Below are 15,924 nucleotides of genomic sequence, written 5' to 3'. Positions count from 1 at the left end.
TTCCAAGCCCCAATCCCCAAAACTAATCCCGGACATCTAACTATACATAAATACAAATATAATAGTAAGCTAAATATGTAGTAAATGCTAATTTTAATATTATAAATATTCTTTTAAATATAGTTGTTCTTGAGCTTGGCCAGAATCTGCAGATTGACCCAGATTGGGAAAAAAAAAAGTCATCTAAGCAACAATAAAGTCACCATTCTCTGCAAATGGAAGTCAGAGGAGGAAGAAAGACTGGATTTAAGCTTCTCTATAGCAAAATCTACCAAATTCTCAGAGGGATACAAAAACAAAAGCCAACTGGATTTTAAATATAAAGGCAAATGAGGAAAGTCAGGTAACTTGACGTTGGTGGATACTTCTTGAAAAATCTAGAGACAATTGGGAAGAGGACTGGTAGTGATTATTTGATTATAATAAATAAATAAGATAAAAATAAATACAAGTATTATGTCTATCTACAACTAAATGTAAGCATACATATACAACATATATATATAACACCATATATACAATTACCCAGAGTGATTACCTCTGGTGTGTAGTACTAGGATGGGGAGGAGATTTGCTCTTCATTGTATTGTATTTTGAACTTTTAAAAATCATGTTTATGTGTTTTCATAAGTAAGGAGTTAAAGCAGTGGGTTGGGAGAAGTTACTGACCCTAGATCATTAGGATTTTTAGTACCAGGAGTAAAGAATGACCACAGATACACTTAAGCAGCATTTCAGTTAAGCAGGTATGTATACATGAACGGGAAAGATCTCAAAGCTGACATGGGAATTACTTTCTTCAATAGAGTGTATAAAGACTACTGAATTGGTTGGTAATAATAGATGAGGGGAGTGTTCTCCATGAAGAGCACATTTCACCATGAGAAATGGTTGACCCATACAAAACCGCCAGCAGCCCCATCTTGACCCATTTTAGCACCCTTCCTTCCACTACTTCAAGGACAAAGTCTACTCAGTAGTTATTCTCCAAGCCTTAGCATCTACTTTATTTTCATATCTTCCTTGAATCACACCTCTTCAGGCTTAAGTCGTCTTTTATCGTTCATGGAGATAGAGGATAATGAGTGACCCCTTTGCCACATAATCTACCAGTTTCTAGAGCTTAAGGATGTTAAACCCCTTGTTTTAAAGATAACAGAAGCAAGTCCAGAAATGAACTTGCCAAGATAACACAATTAATGCCAGATCTCACAACATAACTCAATTCTCGTGATTCCCAGGTCAGTGGCCTTGGCACCAAATCACAATTTTTATTTTTTCAAAAAAACCTGAGCTATATACTTTTTACTGATAAATAAAACTCAAAATGTATCTATTCTCTGCATTTTCCTATTATTTGCAAATAGGTTTTAGGTGTGGTAATGGTGTCTCAGCACTATATCAGACTATCTACTTAGATTTTTCTCTACTCATTTTGAAAGTACTACAATATAAATATTAGTTGAATCAATTTGTTAATAGAAAATGGAAGTTCAAGGAGGTTGTAGCAGTTTGAACTCCAAATGTAGCATAGACCCAGAACTCAAAATGTGAACTTATCTGAAAATAGGAACTTTTTCACCAACATAATTGGGTAAGGACCTCATGATGAAATCATCTTGAATGTAGGTGTGAATCCAATGTTAGCTGTCTTTATAAGGGAAAGGAGAAAGGGATTTAACACACAGAAGGACTCAGAAAAGACCATAGGAAGAAGAAGATTGGGGTTAAGCTAGCACAAGTCAAGGAGTGACAAGAGCCACCAAAAGCTGGAAGAATTCTTCCTTCTAACCTTTGGACAGTATGGCCCTACCAACACCTGATTTCACTTTATGGATTTCAGAACTATAAGAGAATAAGTTTTAAATATATATATTTTATGCTTTTATTTTATTTATTTATTTTTATGTGGTGCTGAGGATAGAACCCAGGGCCTTGCACATGCTAGGTGAGTGCTCTACCACTGAGCCACAACCCATAAGTTTCTCTTATGTTAAGCCACAAAGTTTGTGGGGATTTTTAAATTTTTATTTTTTATAGCAGCCCAAAGAAATAGTATAATGCTTATTATGACAGAGCTGGAAAAGGACCATGAGGAAATTCAACTTTTGAGGGTTCTGACACCAGAGCTCTTGGGAACTATAAAGAACATGGAGTGGGTTCTGTTCAGTCTGGAAATCCCATTTCACTGTGCTAGTCTGTATCTGTCCTTTCAATTGTAGATTAAATGCCATTTCCATTCCAGAAGCATCTTCTGAGTTAGGTTCTCCCGCTCTAGACTTTTCTTTTCAGCACTTAGCACTTGTTTTTTTTTTTTTTTAACGCAGTTGCCTTATAAATTGTCTAGGGTGGCTGTGATGCATTATGAGACAGGAATCATGTGGATTTGGTTTCCTATTTTGCCTGGGTCAAAATAGGAATTTTATATTTTAGAACAGAGAAATGGTGAGCACCCTGTCACTACAAAGAGAAGTTCTCAGGCTAACACTTATCCCCCAAAGGAAACCTCAAAACAAAACACTTTATCTTGTGGATGCAGAGTGACCCCTCAACAGGGTTTTTGTTTAAGAAAAGGTTGGTTTGAGCTTTTACATATGCCATCAAGCAAAAAGCCTGGCATTTATCTTAGGAGAATATAGGCCCAAAAAGGACAGAACAAAATCTTCTACTCTGTCCTTTGGTGTTTGAAAAGTTGGGCTTCCACTTCTCTACAGTGACCATTCCAATTCCAAGGCACTTTTTCTTTCTACATTGGCAAAACACATGCAGAGTGTTTGGTTAAATTGGTATTGAACACTGGTTAGGAGAGAAGAGTATGTACAAATAGTCTTTAATTTTCAAGTCACAAATTTCATATCCAATTAGAAGAAATTTCTAAAATCCAAAATAGCAGCAGCTCTTATTTCTTCCAGTCATTAATTCAATGATGGATTCATTAATTTACCCATTCAACATGAACTTTTAATGGACATATCTGGTCTGTCAAACATAGAAGAAGAAAAAAAGAGAACTAAGTCTATGGCAAAGCTTTTGTGAGAGCCCTTACATTCTGTTTGGTTGACATGTGAGTGAACAAACAGCCTCACTACAATGTGATAGAGGCATTTACAAAGAGCTACATATAGCAGGACTGTGCGTGAAGAGAGGGTTGAGGGATCTGGAAAGTTCCAAAGAGATGGTGGCATTTGAACTAGATATTAAAGAATGAATTGCAATTGCAATTTCATGAGAAAGTGAAGATATATTTGCAACAGGTAAAATGCATTCTTCTGATACAGAATAATTTCTTTCCCAAGTGAAATCAATGTGTCATTTTCTCTTAGGCCCGAAATAATTTTCTTTCATTGGCATATTTTTTGGTTGATTTCTCAGTAACTCTAGAATTCCTGAAGTTGCCTTCCTTACATTTTAAACAACTACATTCAAGTAGGGTGTTATTACATTGTTTAGGAATAATATTATCCTATTATTTTTTTTAGTTTTCACTTAATATGAAGGCATTATATTCATTACTAAAGTAGATGAATGGTATAAAATGAAAAGCAATATTCCCCCATTCTCCCTGCCAAACAGTCCTTTTCATCCAAACTTAAACAGGTAATATCCTCTGGGGGGAAAAAGTATTGTATTTATATTTTTTAATTTTCAAACTATACACATAAGTGTTTTTAGTCTAAATCTGTTCCATAACTTGGACTTTATTCTTTTTAGATCTCTGAATGGGTATGGCATGATTTATTTAACCATTTGTTTATGGACAATTGAGCCAAATTAGAGACTCCTATTGCATCCATTATTACACTGAACATCCTTGAAATGGTTATGTGGGTAGAGCCATAGGATATTTTTCTGGCAGGGGAATTGCTGCTGGGTCAAAGAATTTAAATATTTATAGGTATTGCCAAATTGTCTTCTAATTGACAGACTATTTTCCCCACCATTTTAAAACCAAAATTATCAAGCTTTTTAATGTTTATTATATCACTGTATTAACATCTGATGTTTATATGATTCAAACTCAAAGTTTGAATTTATTTTTACAAACTCTGTAAATACTGGCCCATTTCATTTTCATACACACACACACACACACACACACACACACGCACACACACATATGTATATAGAGAATTATTGAAAATGTTTCCTAACTTTTAAAAATTTATTCATACAAATATATTAGTCTTTCCTTAGAGATATTGAATATTGTATTTCTCCCAAGTTTATAAACAAATTATTGTTTTCCTCCATTACTCGGAGTTTTATTTTTTTAATATTTACAATTTTGATTCCCTCCAGAATTTCTTATATGAATTAACACAGGAAAATAATTTTGAAGTGGCTACCCAATTGTCCCAAAAGACTTTAATAATTCATTTTCAACACTGACTGTAAGTCACCCGTATCATATATGAAACAACAATTTGTATGTGAACTCTGTTCTGGTCTGCTCATCTGCCTATTTTTTGTGTACTCCACTGCTTTAATGATTTTAGGTGAGGTACTTACTGAAACATGACTCTGCTACATACCATGGCATTATCCCTTGAACCCCTTCCTGCATTACTGCTATAAATAGCCATCTTTAAAATGTTGCCTGGTTATTCGTGAGAGGTTTCTTAGGTACAGTATCATATCTTCCCAATCTGGAGTCCCTCCAACCCAACTCCTCCAGGGCATTCACTGTCATGACATCGCTGCTCCAGTGGGCACTGCCATCTTCTAGTGGCAACTTCCCTCCTACCATCATGTGTAGCCTTGGGGAAAAGTCTTGTCTTACTCTTATTACACAGCAGAGATCACACTTCCCTGACTGTTGCAGAGTAACGGAAGGAAGAATTCAGAGAAATCATTTATGAGAACCACCAAGCTCCAGCAGGATCCTCACTCCACACCATGTTGGTCCCCCGCCTTCTTTGCCACCTGTACCCAAGGCACCAGAGGTAGCTTGACCACCCCTACTTCAAGCATTCCAGGTACTACTCCATCTTTAGAATCTAAGCCCAATGGATATCTGTACTAAGAGAAATGAGGATTTCCACTCACCCTAATCTAATACTCTCAATAATACCCCTATTCCTCCTGGATAACTGGCTTGTTCCCCAGCTGATGGTAAAAATATTTGCTCTCTTCTGAGTAGTACGGTCTGGAGTTTGGAAGTTGGTCCCCATAAGAAAAATCTCCCAATGATCTGATTTTAAGATATCTGTAATTAAGATCTGATATTAAGAAACTTTCACAAAGCCTGCCTTTGTTTATATATATGATGGCTTGGCACAGCCAACCCTAGGTCAGGCTGTGCCAAGCTAGATCCTGTTCCTGCTTCACCTCACTGCATTCAAACATCCTAGGCCCCAGCCCTGCCATGGTCAGCTGAATACACTAATCAGCCTTGAAACATAGCAAAATGGTACGTTGCTACTTCCTTCATACCACATTCCTATTTTAAATCAGCTGTTTTTACATTAGATTTCAATCTCTTTAAAATATCAATTTTGGAAGTGGAAGAGGCAAAGAGTTGGGAAGATAATAAGTGATTTCTGTATTTTCTAAAGGAGCCTATCAGCATGTGACCAGCTATTTCTAAAGTAAACTATTTTTTCTATCTGAAAGCCACAATCTTTACCAGGTTATCCCCTTTATTCCATGTCTTATTGTATTTAGATCTGCTCAGGCTACTTGGACAAATCCTCCAACAAATTTGCCAAATGGAAAACTAGCTTCAAAGTGTGGAGTGAGAACAAGTAACATAGAAAGGAGCAGAGAAATGTCACCCGAGTTAAGTTACAAAACACATCAGGATCCAGTCTTCTGTGTACTTGAACAATACAGACTTAGAAGGTGAGTAGGGATAAAAATCTGCTGCATCTCATAAATCTTAAGGTAGGATTATTTGGTAAGCAGTAGAATATTTTTTTTTGCCTCTTACTAATTTTGTAGTCTTTACAAATCCTAAATTTGCTCTTTGATTACACCATGTCATTGCCTAGAAACCCAAAGGGAAGTGAATGAAGGAAAGAGGATCTGTGAAAACGTGAGCCTGTGACTTTACCCTGCAGCACACTTGTTAGCATCAGGATGATTATTTTTAAACAAAGTTAAGAAAGTAGGGATTTCCTTTGAACTGACAGTGTTTTTTGTTTTTCCCCAACTACCATCCTGTATTATGTGGCAGGATGGTAGTTGTTTTCTCTCTGAAGAGTTAAAAGCTAGTTTCACCCTCTGGCATGGTGTGTTAAAATCAATATTTTCAGAGTCACTTCCTCTTTCGCTTCTGCAACAAGTAATTCTATCCAAGATGCAACCCAACCTATCCTAAACACACAAGTCAGCAAACAGTTGATTTATTTTGCTAGCTTTAATATGTCAAAAACCCCAGGAGGCTGAGGTGTTAGTCAATGACCTCTTTTGCATGGGAAAGAACATCAGAAACAATGTGACAAGTAAGGATCAGGCTTCTAGAGCCAGGGATGATTGTTACTAACTCTTGACTTTTTCTGACAACATTTCAGAACTCTTTTAGGAATACTAGCTTCCATAAGGGCATCACTATTCATTTAGGTTTGGAGAAGGGGTATGTATCTGAAGGGAACATAGCCCAGTGACTTGATTTTCCACCTCACTACAAGGTACATAACATTTATTTATTTAGTCTTTGGTTACCTTGACTCAAGGCTAAAACACTAAAGAGTAACTTTTCAATTATATATTGTGGTCCCTACAACTTCCTTCCCACTGGATAAAATGTAGCTGTGGGTCCATTTGAGCTTGCTCTAAACATGTGAGGAATTGCATTTAATAGGAATTGCATTAAATCTGTATAGAACTTTTAGTAGTATGTCCATTTTGACACTATTAATTCTGCCAATCCAAGAACATGAGAGATCTTTCTGTCTTCTAAGGTCTTCTTCCAATGTCTTTCTTTAGTTTTCTGTAGTTTTCACTGTAGAAGTCTTTCACCTCTTTTGTTAGATCGATTCCCAAATTTCCCCCAACCCCAGATATTGTGTTTGTGAGAACAAACACAATAGATATTGTGTTTGTGAGAACAAACACAATATCTTTCTGCAACAAGAAGAGGATCTCTGATATGAAGGAAGGACTAGCCAGTCTGAGGGTGGTGGTGAGGAGCTAAGTGAAGCACAGGCAGTAAACTGTGCTTGAGAGGAGAAGCAACTTTCTTCCAAGTGTTCCTGAAGTCAAGCCTCTACCCAAGGTGTATTTATTTCTCATTAACCAGTTTCCCCCTACTCTTCAAGTCCAGTTCTTATATTCATATCAATTACTATTTTTTTTGCCTCTAGTTACTTTGCTGGTCTTTGGTTGCAAAGAGAAAAAGATACAGTCTCACCGCCAGGAGCTCAATGTTTAGAGAGGACTCCTCCAACTCAAGCATTAGGAGGCATGACATGCATCAAACATGTCAAACCAAATGAGCACTTAGGGACAAGTGCTTACAAGTGAAGAGCAACTCAAGGATGACAAATGCCTATTTACTTAAAGCCCTGCCAGGTGATCTCTCCAGAGCAAATGAAATTGCCTTTTGGAAGCCAAGATTTTCATGAGATTAGAGTTTCAGAGGGGTCACCCAGTGATTTCTATAACAAAAAGTTTTGTTGGTAGCTTCTATCCACTATTAAGCTTATCTATTGAGTTTGGTTCTTCATTTATCGAATTTTTAATTCTAGAATTTTCATTTTATTTTTTTCATTGGTGCATTATAGTTGTACATAATAATGTGATCTGTATTACATATTTATACATGCACAAAATATAATGTGCCAATATCATTCCTTGGTATTTCACCTTTTCCTTCCCTCCTCCCATCCCTTGGTCCCTTTCCTCTACTCATTTTTAAAAAGTAATTCCTAGGTTTCCGGCAATATCCTCAATCTTCATTTCCTTCAACATATTAAGCATAATCATTGTAGTATCCATGTTGATAACTCCGTTATTTGGATTGTCCCTCATTCTAGATATACTGTTGTTATTCATTTATGTTTTCTTGCTGTATTATTTTAGATTGAATGTCATCTTTGGAAGGTACATCATACTTCTCAGTAGCCTTGTGAGTAGGAAGAATGAATCCATTTCTCACCTTATGGAAACCATGACATCTGTTCTACCCAAGTCCTCCAGTGGCAATGTCATTTACAAAATTGACAAACTAAGAACCCCATTCACTTTCTGTGACTGACTTCTTAGCAAAGTTATAGGGTTCAACAAAAAATTGTTCTCAGAGAACCAAACTAAGTCCCACCTTAATTCCTGCAATGTGTAGAACACCCACATTATATTAAATAGTAATCAGCCCAATAAAATCATTTAATTTTAGAGAATCAGGGATGAGCAAACCTATGTGATCTTAGAAGGGAGGATAAAATTAATCCCTTAGCTGTTCTACTTCAATGTGGCTTCAAACTTAATAACTTAATTACAAGTACTGAGAAAATTCTTTTGCATTTTTTCAGCACTGTTGAGTCTTAGAAGCAAGCTAACTAAACATGCCTTACAGATCTAAATTCATTAAAAGCTATATTTGAAACCTTCCAGGCTTTATTTAAATAGAAAATCCTAAGGTATCTTCTAGACAGATATCATTCCAGTTTCTAAAGTCTTAAAATATGGACTAGGTTATAGATGTACAGATGTACATAAATATATCTGAACATAAATATATTTACAGAAAGACAGACAGACCCCAGCTTTGAGCTTTTCTTGCTTAGAGCTAGAGCCTTAAGTTTATAGATCTAAGAATTCCCTGGAACAATTAATGTACTGGGACATCCTCATATTATCAATAGGATTGTGGCATACAGCATGTAGAACATTAGCACATATATTGTCAATATGCTAATTTTAATTTTGAATATTAAAGTCATGTGTCTGATATGATTTCAGGTTTGATAACAAAGTAAACTGTAATAGTCCTATTTACCAACTCATTCAACACACTGGTCTTCATCTTAGATTTGGGAAATGAATTCAGAACAATAAATAAAATTGTTAGTTGGAACTTTATGAGCATTGTATTTAATGATTTCCAGAAGGCAACCTTCATGAAGAATAAAAACACAGAATTGGGAAAAGGTTAAATTACATATTTAGTTGAAAATTGGATGACAGAGGACAAGAATTACTTTGCATTCCACTTTATATTTCCCTCAGAGGTTTGCAGAGAATAGGTCATCCATAAATATTTTTTCAACTCGAAGGATCTCAGACCATTACTTAAAATGTATATTGTAACATACCCATGTGCTTTAGATCCAATCCAAGGGGTCTGAGCTAAATTTACCTTTGAAGGCTCCTCCAGCCCTAAAGCTAATCATCCTGTTATGCCAGGAATCATCTGCTGTGCCAGTGACAGTCTAGAATCCTGGATGGCAGATGTCTGGAGTGGAGCTGGAGAATCTGAATTTTAAAAATCATTCCAGATTATTCTACTATATACTGTATGAAACCTTGCTTTAAAACCACTGAATTATTTACATACTCTGCTTCCAGTGTTTGTTTAAAATGTAGCCATTCATATAGTATTTATGACTTAAAAGAATAATTTTTCACCCCTGATAATTCCCTCTTTCTCTATATTTCACATTTTAAAGAATCTTAAAGCCAATTTTTTAACCAAGATGTACCACTGGAAACCAGAACCTTCCCCTCACCTACAGATGACTTTAATTTCTGACATTTAAGAGCACTTTATGTCCTGCTTAATGTTGGGCTAAGAAGCACGTTTTTTAAACTATCCGAATTTCTATGAAAACCAAGGTTATCAGACCAGGACATATCTATAGAATTGTATTTTAAGATATGAAATAGATATGTATACAAGTCTCAAGTAGTATGATGATTTCCTTGAGTTATTTTTTAAAAAGGTGGTGGAACATTATTAAATATTACCAATTTGAACTTTGAAATAGTGCCATTATTTTCTAAATGCCGTAGCTTAGGTATCTATATATGATTGATAATTTTCCCCTCATCTCAGCTGTGCCAAATCATGATACATCTAGCACATTATATGCATTTATGGCCTCTGAAATTTTCACCTTTCCAATATTTCCTTTTAGAACTCTTGGGAATGAAATTAAGATCTTAAAAAAAAGAAATTGAAGCTCATATCGAGATTTTAAAATCCCAAACTGTACTTTTGAATCATATTTTAATCTGCTAATTCATTTGCCTTTTCTCAAATTCAACTCAAAAAGCACACATGTGCATCTAAATACAGAGATGCACCTACTGTAAAGGCCTCTGGCGAACTATCTCAGTTGGGACCTCAGAATCAGTTGCCAGACAGAGGTGAGTGTGCAGGAAGTTGTGGTAAATGCCATGGGGTTAACACCCACATGGAGGTCAAGGGAGCAGGATTGGGCGGAGGGAGGTGTTGAATTGAGAAGCAAATGTCACAAAGGCCTAAGTCACTGACCTAGAGAAAGGCTAATGCTTGGATAGTCCTTCATTTTTACTCTGCTTGAAGTAAGGCTTAGTGACCTTTATAGCCGAACCTTTACCCGTCATTGAGGGAAGCCTGCCCGTGAAGGGGCCATGAACTTGGACAGGATAACTCTCAGAGACTGGACAATTTCCCTTTCAGACAAGTGCTCAGATAAGAACCCAACACTCCTAGCAGCTGAAGAATGAGAGCCTCAAACTTGAAGGGTGTCTGGATCGCATACCACGGTGTCTACTGTAGAATCAGTTAAAAAAAAAAAAAAAAAGTGGCCATGAAAACTGTCTTCAGACCCGTAGTTGTTTTGACTTTTCAAGATTATTCTAGACACTCCCACTACCAGTACAACTCTTTATAAAGCTTTGATTTTAAATACTTAAATTTTCCCCAGTTTGAAAATTAAAAATCAAACTAAAACAATGCTGGCCTAGGAATTTTCAAAAAATGCTCTGGACAACCTTAAGGTATGGCTTGCTCCAAAAGAGTAAATTCAGATCATCTACATGGAGTCGGGCTTCTGGGAAAGGTAGGATCGAGTTTAGGACAGAGGGAGTGGCTGGCTGCCTGCTCTCTGCTGTGATTGGAATGGTCTTAGAAAGATTCTTCAGGATCATCTACCCCGAAATCCTTTTTCATTCATAATTCTTAAACCCTGTGGTGCCTGCTTATGTCATTCACCTGGCTCTCGGATTAAACTGTTCCTTCTTCCTCATTATCATTTTGTGTCCAACGGAAGTCCCTGGGCTTGAATACATGATGCCTTCAGCCCCTCCAGGTCAGGCCAGTTCACAATCTGGAGGAACCACATTCCTCCACATCCATGGTCAGAGCCCATAGGCAAAGTCGGCTTTATTCCCCGTCGAGCCCTGGTGTTTGCCTATATGGTATGTAATTATACTCACACAGAGCTGCAATAAAAGACATGACAGGTTCTCCACGTTTTCTGGAGGATTCCTAAATACCAGCAATAACCAGATTGTAGGACAAATGAGAGCCACTGGGAGAAAAAGGTGAGGAAGAGGAGGGGCAGCTAGAGTAGGCAGAATTTTTACAGTATTCCTCCAAATATGTTCTGTTCTAATCCCTAGACTCCTAGAACCCATGACTTTGATGATACATCACTCCTATGGTTGTGCTGTTATAAAGCACAGTTTACCTTAAGATAAAGAGATGATCCTGGAATATCCACAGAGTTTAAAAATAGCTTTTCCAACTAGGAACAGAAGAGGAAGTCACTATTACAGCTTGAGAAGGACTTGACCCACTGTTACTGCTTCAAAGATGGAAAGGATGATATAAGAAGGAAGGTGATTGGCCCCTAAGAGCAGAAAGGGGACCTCAGTTGGTATTCATCAGTGCTACAGCCACAAGGGACTAAAATCAGTCAACAACCTAAATGAGCTCAAAAGTGGATTATTTACTCAAGCCTCCAGCATAGTTAACAGTTTGATTTGGGCCTGTGAGACCGAGTATAGAAACTAGTCTATCCTACCGAGACCTATAACCCACAGGACTGGGATAATGAACAGTAGTGTTAAAAGTTGCTAAATTGGTGGTACTTTGTTACTGCAGCAATAGAAAACTAGTACAGCAGCCAAGACAAACGAGTGTACTGTTTTGAAAAAGCAATCTCTGTAGAAGGAAGCAGAATCTGCTTCTAAATCCATCTGGCATAAGTGGATAGACTGAGATCCAAAACTTATTGTACACCTACTACTTGCTAGCTTGAGCTAGAATAGGCACCAACTTCCTCAATAAGATTCCTAAAGCACAAGAAGTAAAATCAAGAATCAATAAATGGGATGACAGCAAACCAAAAAGCTTCTTCACAGCAAAGGAAACAGTAGAGAAACTGAAGAGAGCGCCTATAGAATGGGAGAGAAATCTTTGCTACCTGCATCTCAGATGAAGCTTTAATTTCCTGTAAGGGTAAAATTTCTAAGCTGATTCTAAACTGCAAAATTAAAATGTAAAAGACCCAGGCATCACAAAGCTCCTCTGCTATACCCAGAACCCGAAATTCCTGAGATAGTTAAGACAACGCCCTACTGGCCATTTAGCCTAGGGCCCTGTGCAGTTTGTCACAGGGCCCGAACCAATCAGTTTGAATGTGTACCCCGCTTAGGAATGACCAATCACCCCCGCCCGACCTGTTCCCGCCAATGAATGTGCTAATCATGTCTCAGAGTTGTTGTTCAATTTTCCCGCACCTCATGATGATTTATTCTGATGTATGCAAAGCCCACCGCCCTCTCCAGAAAGTGTACTTAAGCTCTGCTTGACCTCTGCTCTGGGCTCTGGACTGCTCTCCCTTCTTGAGTGAGCATGGAGCCCCAGCGAGCTGGAATGGATCCCCAATAAATCCCCTTTTGCTAATTGCATGGAGCCAGTCTCTTGTGTGGTCTCTTTCTCTGACGCTCCGCCGGACCCTTACACTCCAAGATATATAAGAACTAAAAAAAAAAAACATAAAAAAAAATTTAAAAAATTAATGGGCTAAAGAATTGAACAGACACCTCACAGAAGAGGAAATATGATTGGTCAATAAACATGAAAAAAAGCTCAACATCTCTACCAGTTAGAGAAATGCAAATTAAAACTACACTGATATTCTATCTCACTCCAGTTAGAATGGCAATTATCAAGAATACAAGTAACAATATATTTTGGCAAGGATGTGGGGAACAAGGTACACTCATACATTGCTGGTGGGATTGCAAATTGGTGCAACCATTCTGGAAAGCAGTATGGAGATTCCTTAGAAAACTTGAAATGGAACCACCATTCAACCCAGCTATCCCATTCTTCAGCATTTACCCAAAGGACTTAAAATCAGCATACTATACTGACATGGCCCCATCAATTTTTATAGCAGCTCAATTCACAATAGCTAAGCTGTGGAACCAACCTAGGTACTCCCTTCAACAGATAAATGGATAAAGAAAATGTGGTATGTATACACTATGGAATACTATTCATCCATGACAATGAAATTATAGCATTTTCCCATAAATGGATGGAACTGGAGATTATCATGCTAAGTGAAATAAGCCAATCCCCAAAAAGCAAAGGCTGAATGTTCTGACATGTGGATGGTAACACACAATAAGCAGGGTGGGTATAGAAGAAAAAAAGTACTTTGGATTAGACAAAGGAATGAAGGGAAGGGAGAAGGAATGGAAATAGGAAAGACAGTAGAATGAATTAGACATTACTTTCCTAATGTTCATATAAGAATATGTGACCAGTGAAACTCCACATTGTGTGTAACTGCAAGAATGGGAAGTTATACTCCATATATGTATAATATGTCAAAATGCATTCTATTGCCATGTATAAATAAAAATAACAAATAAAAAATTAAAATAAAATTTACGGTTGCATGATGGGAATGCTCTGTTACAGTGTGGCATGTTTGGGGTTTACCATCATGATCACATGGCTACCTGGGAGATGTGGCTGCTGATGCCCACCATCAGAAGAGAGTATTGTACAGCACATCAGTAGCCCAGGAAAAGGTCTAAATTCAAAATTTGAAAAATGGTTTTCACTGAATGCATGTCATTTTGATATCATTATATAGTCAAAAAATCATAATAAATTGAACCATCATAAGTTGGACCATCTCTATGTAAATCCATCCTGCTGGTTCTGTTTCTCTGGAAAGCTCTGACTCAATATAATCATTCCCATCTCCTTGGAGCAAGAGGCAACCAGTGTCAGCTTTGCCCAAAAATGTATAACAAAACACTTCCAGGAATAGGGAAATTCTGGGAAAAGTTTTTGTTTTTGTTTTTTCAAAGAAAGAGGAAGTCACACAAGGAGAACTGTCTGTGCCACTCCTTGGGCAAGGCAGTGGGAGGATGTGCTTCAGGGAGCACCAGTAGCCACCAAGTCATCTCTAGGCTAACAGGCCCAGAAGATAAGACAAGAAGATAAAGAAACTGTGACTCTCTGGATACAAGCCACGTTCCTAGGAGAATTGTGTGAGATAACTAAGTGATTGTTGGATATTTTGTTACTTAGAGCTGAAAGAATGTCTTGCTGTACACAGTACTAATTTAGAATACAAATGGGAATTTCTATTGGTGGGGCCTGGACGATTTACTTTTTAAACAAGCACCCAGCTAAAGTCTTAAGTACTCCTGTTGTAAGGTCACAAAGCTTCTTCTCCCTGGTCAATGTATCTTCCACTTTTTGGTGATATCAACAAATGGAGAGACATCTGTATTGCTCCCGTGTTACCATATTCCCCATGGATATGTTGATATTAGACATGCCATAAAATAATAAGGAATGAATCCAGAGAAAACATGACCATAAGCTTTTTGTTGGAGAATATACACCAGATTGTAAAACCCATATTTGCAAACAAATCAGGAAATATTGGATGTGTAGACAAGAAGGAGCAACCAAAATTGCATTCATTTTTCACGTGGCTTGCATAGGACCTGCTGACAGAATAGCAGCTCTCAGGGTCTCTGAAAATGCTTACCTATATTCATTTATACAACTTTTTATAAATTTGATAATTCTGCATATCAGAACACACCTTAACATACGTGTGTGTGTGTGTGTGTATGTGTGTGTGAATTTAATCTGTTTGTCCAAAATCTTTGACTTCCCACTTAGAATATCTTTAACTTAGAGTGTCTTCATCCTAACCTTATAGTCATCTGATGTTTCTAGCTTTGGACGTGCTTCTATGCACAGAAAGCTGTGTGCAGGTTCACTGAGGAGTCACGTCACCCCTCTCCTGTCCACAGCCTGCAGCACAATGCATGAACACAGTAGGGGGTGTTCACAATGTCATCTGTAGGATCCCAGAAGACAGGGGTGGTCCCTAACACTTTGGGAACTTGTGTTTTGTGAGGTTACTGGATTATAGCACTATCTCATTCCCTCAGTCAGAATCCAAAATGTTGAAAAGAAAAGTCCATTTCTAAAGATCAGGGGGTGAAACAGATCTCTCCAAGCTTACTCCAGTGTATTTTCTCCCAGGTTCATTTCACAGCATGCCTGATGTTCTCTTCTTTAAACCTACCTTGAATTCATCTGCTGAATGAGGATTAAATAGAGCAGAGAAATAACTATTTATCCTCAATAAAAAATATTCTGCCATTTAAAAGGAGAAAGTAGACAATGAGTTTCTTTCATAAAATTAGAATTTGTGTTCCCTCAAATTTAGAATCTAATATTCTTCTGATGAATATAACTCTCTACTGTATGTTTTACACAGCATGACCCATGTATAGCTTTAATATGCATTCACCGGGAATGCCCAAAGCACAAGTTTTCTGACCTTTTCTTTTTCACTTCATCCTCTTTATATCCCAGTTTGATATCTTGCAGCAAAAATCAGCAGCTCATTGAGCATATGAAGAAATAAAACTCTGTTTTCTCCAGACTCTCTGAACAGATGTTTCTTACCTTAGGGCACGCTTTTTATAAACTGAAAAGCAAAC

At 37.3% G+C, this 15,924-nt stretch overlaps 1 protein-coding gene across 8 annotated transcripts in view; it reads left to right on the top strand.

The window, feature by feature from the left end:
* The window catches only part of C1galt1 (core 1 synthase, glycoprotein-N-acetylgalactosamine 3-beta-galactosyltransferase 1), a 54,297-nt gene extending 41,453 nt beyond the window's left edge, over window positions 1–12,844 (top strand). For 7 of the 8 annotated variants that reach the window (XR_013435288.1, XR_013435291.1, XR_013435284.1 and 4 more), the window contains 3 exons: window positions 124–343; window positions 5,665–5,841; window positions 7,305–12,844. The gene's annotated coding sequence lies outside the window, so the exon portion shown is untranslated. The remainder of the gene's footprint in view (window positions 1–123; window positions 344–5,664; window positions 5,842–7,304) is intronic. The other variant, XR_013435285.1, reaches the window with a different exon arrangement.
* The last annotated feature ends 3,080 nt before the right edge of the window (window positions 12,845–15,924 follow it).

Source organism: Ictidomys tridecemlineatus, chromosome 2 (assembly GCF_052094955.1).
Source record: "Ictidomys tridecemlineatus isolate mIctTri1 chromosome 2, mIctTri1.hap1, whole genome shotgun sequence".
Classification (NCBI taxonomy): Eukaryota; Metazoa; Chordata; class Mammalia; order Rodentia; family Sciuridae; genus Ictidomys; species Ictidomys tridecemlineatus.
The sequence above is the reverse complement of the archived record's forward strand: the minus strand, read 5'-3'. Positions and strand labels throughout refer to the sequence as shown.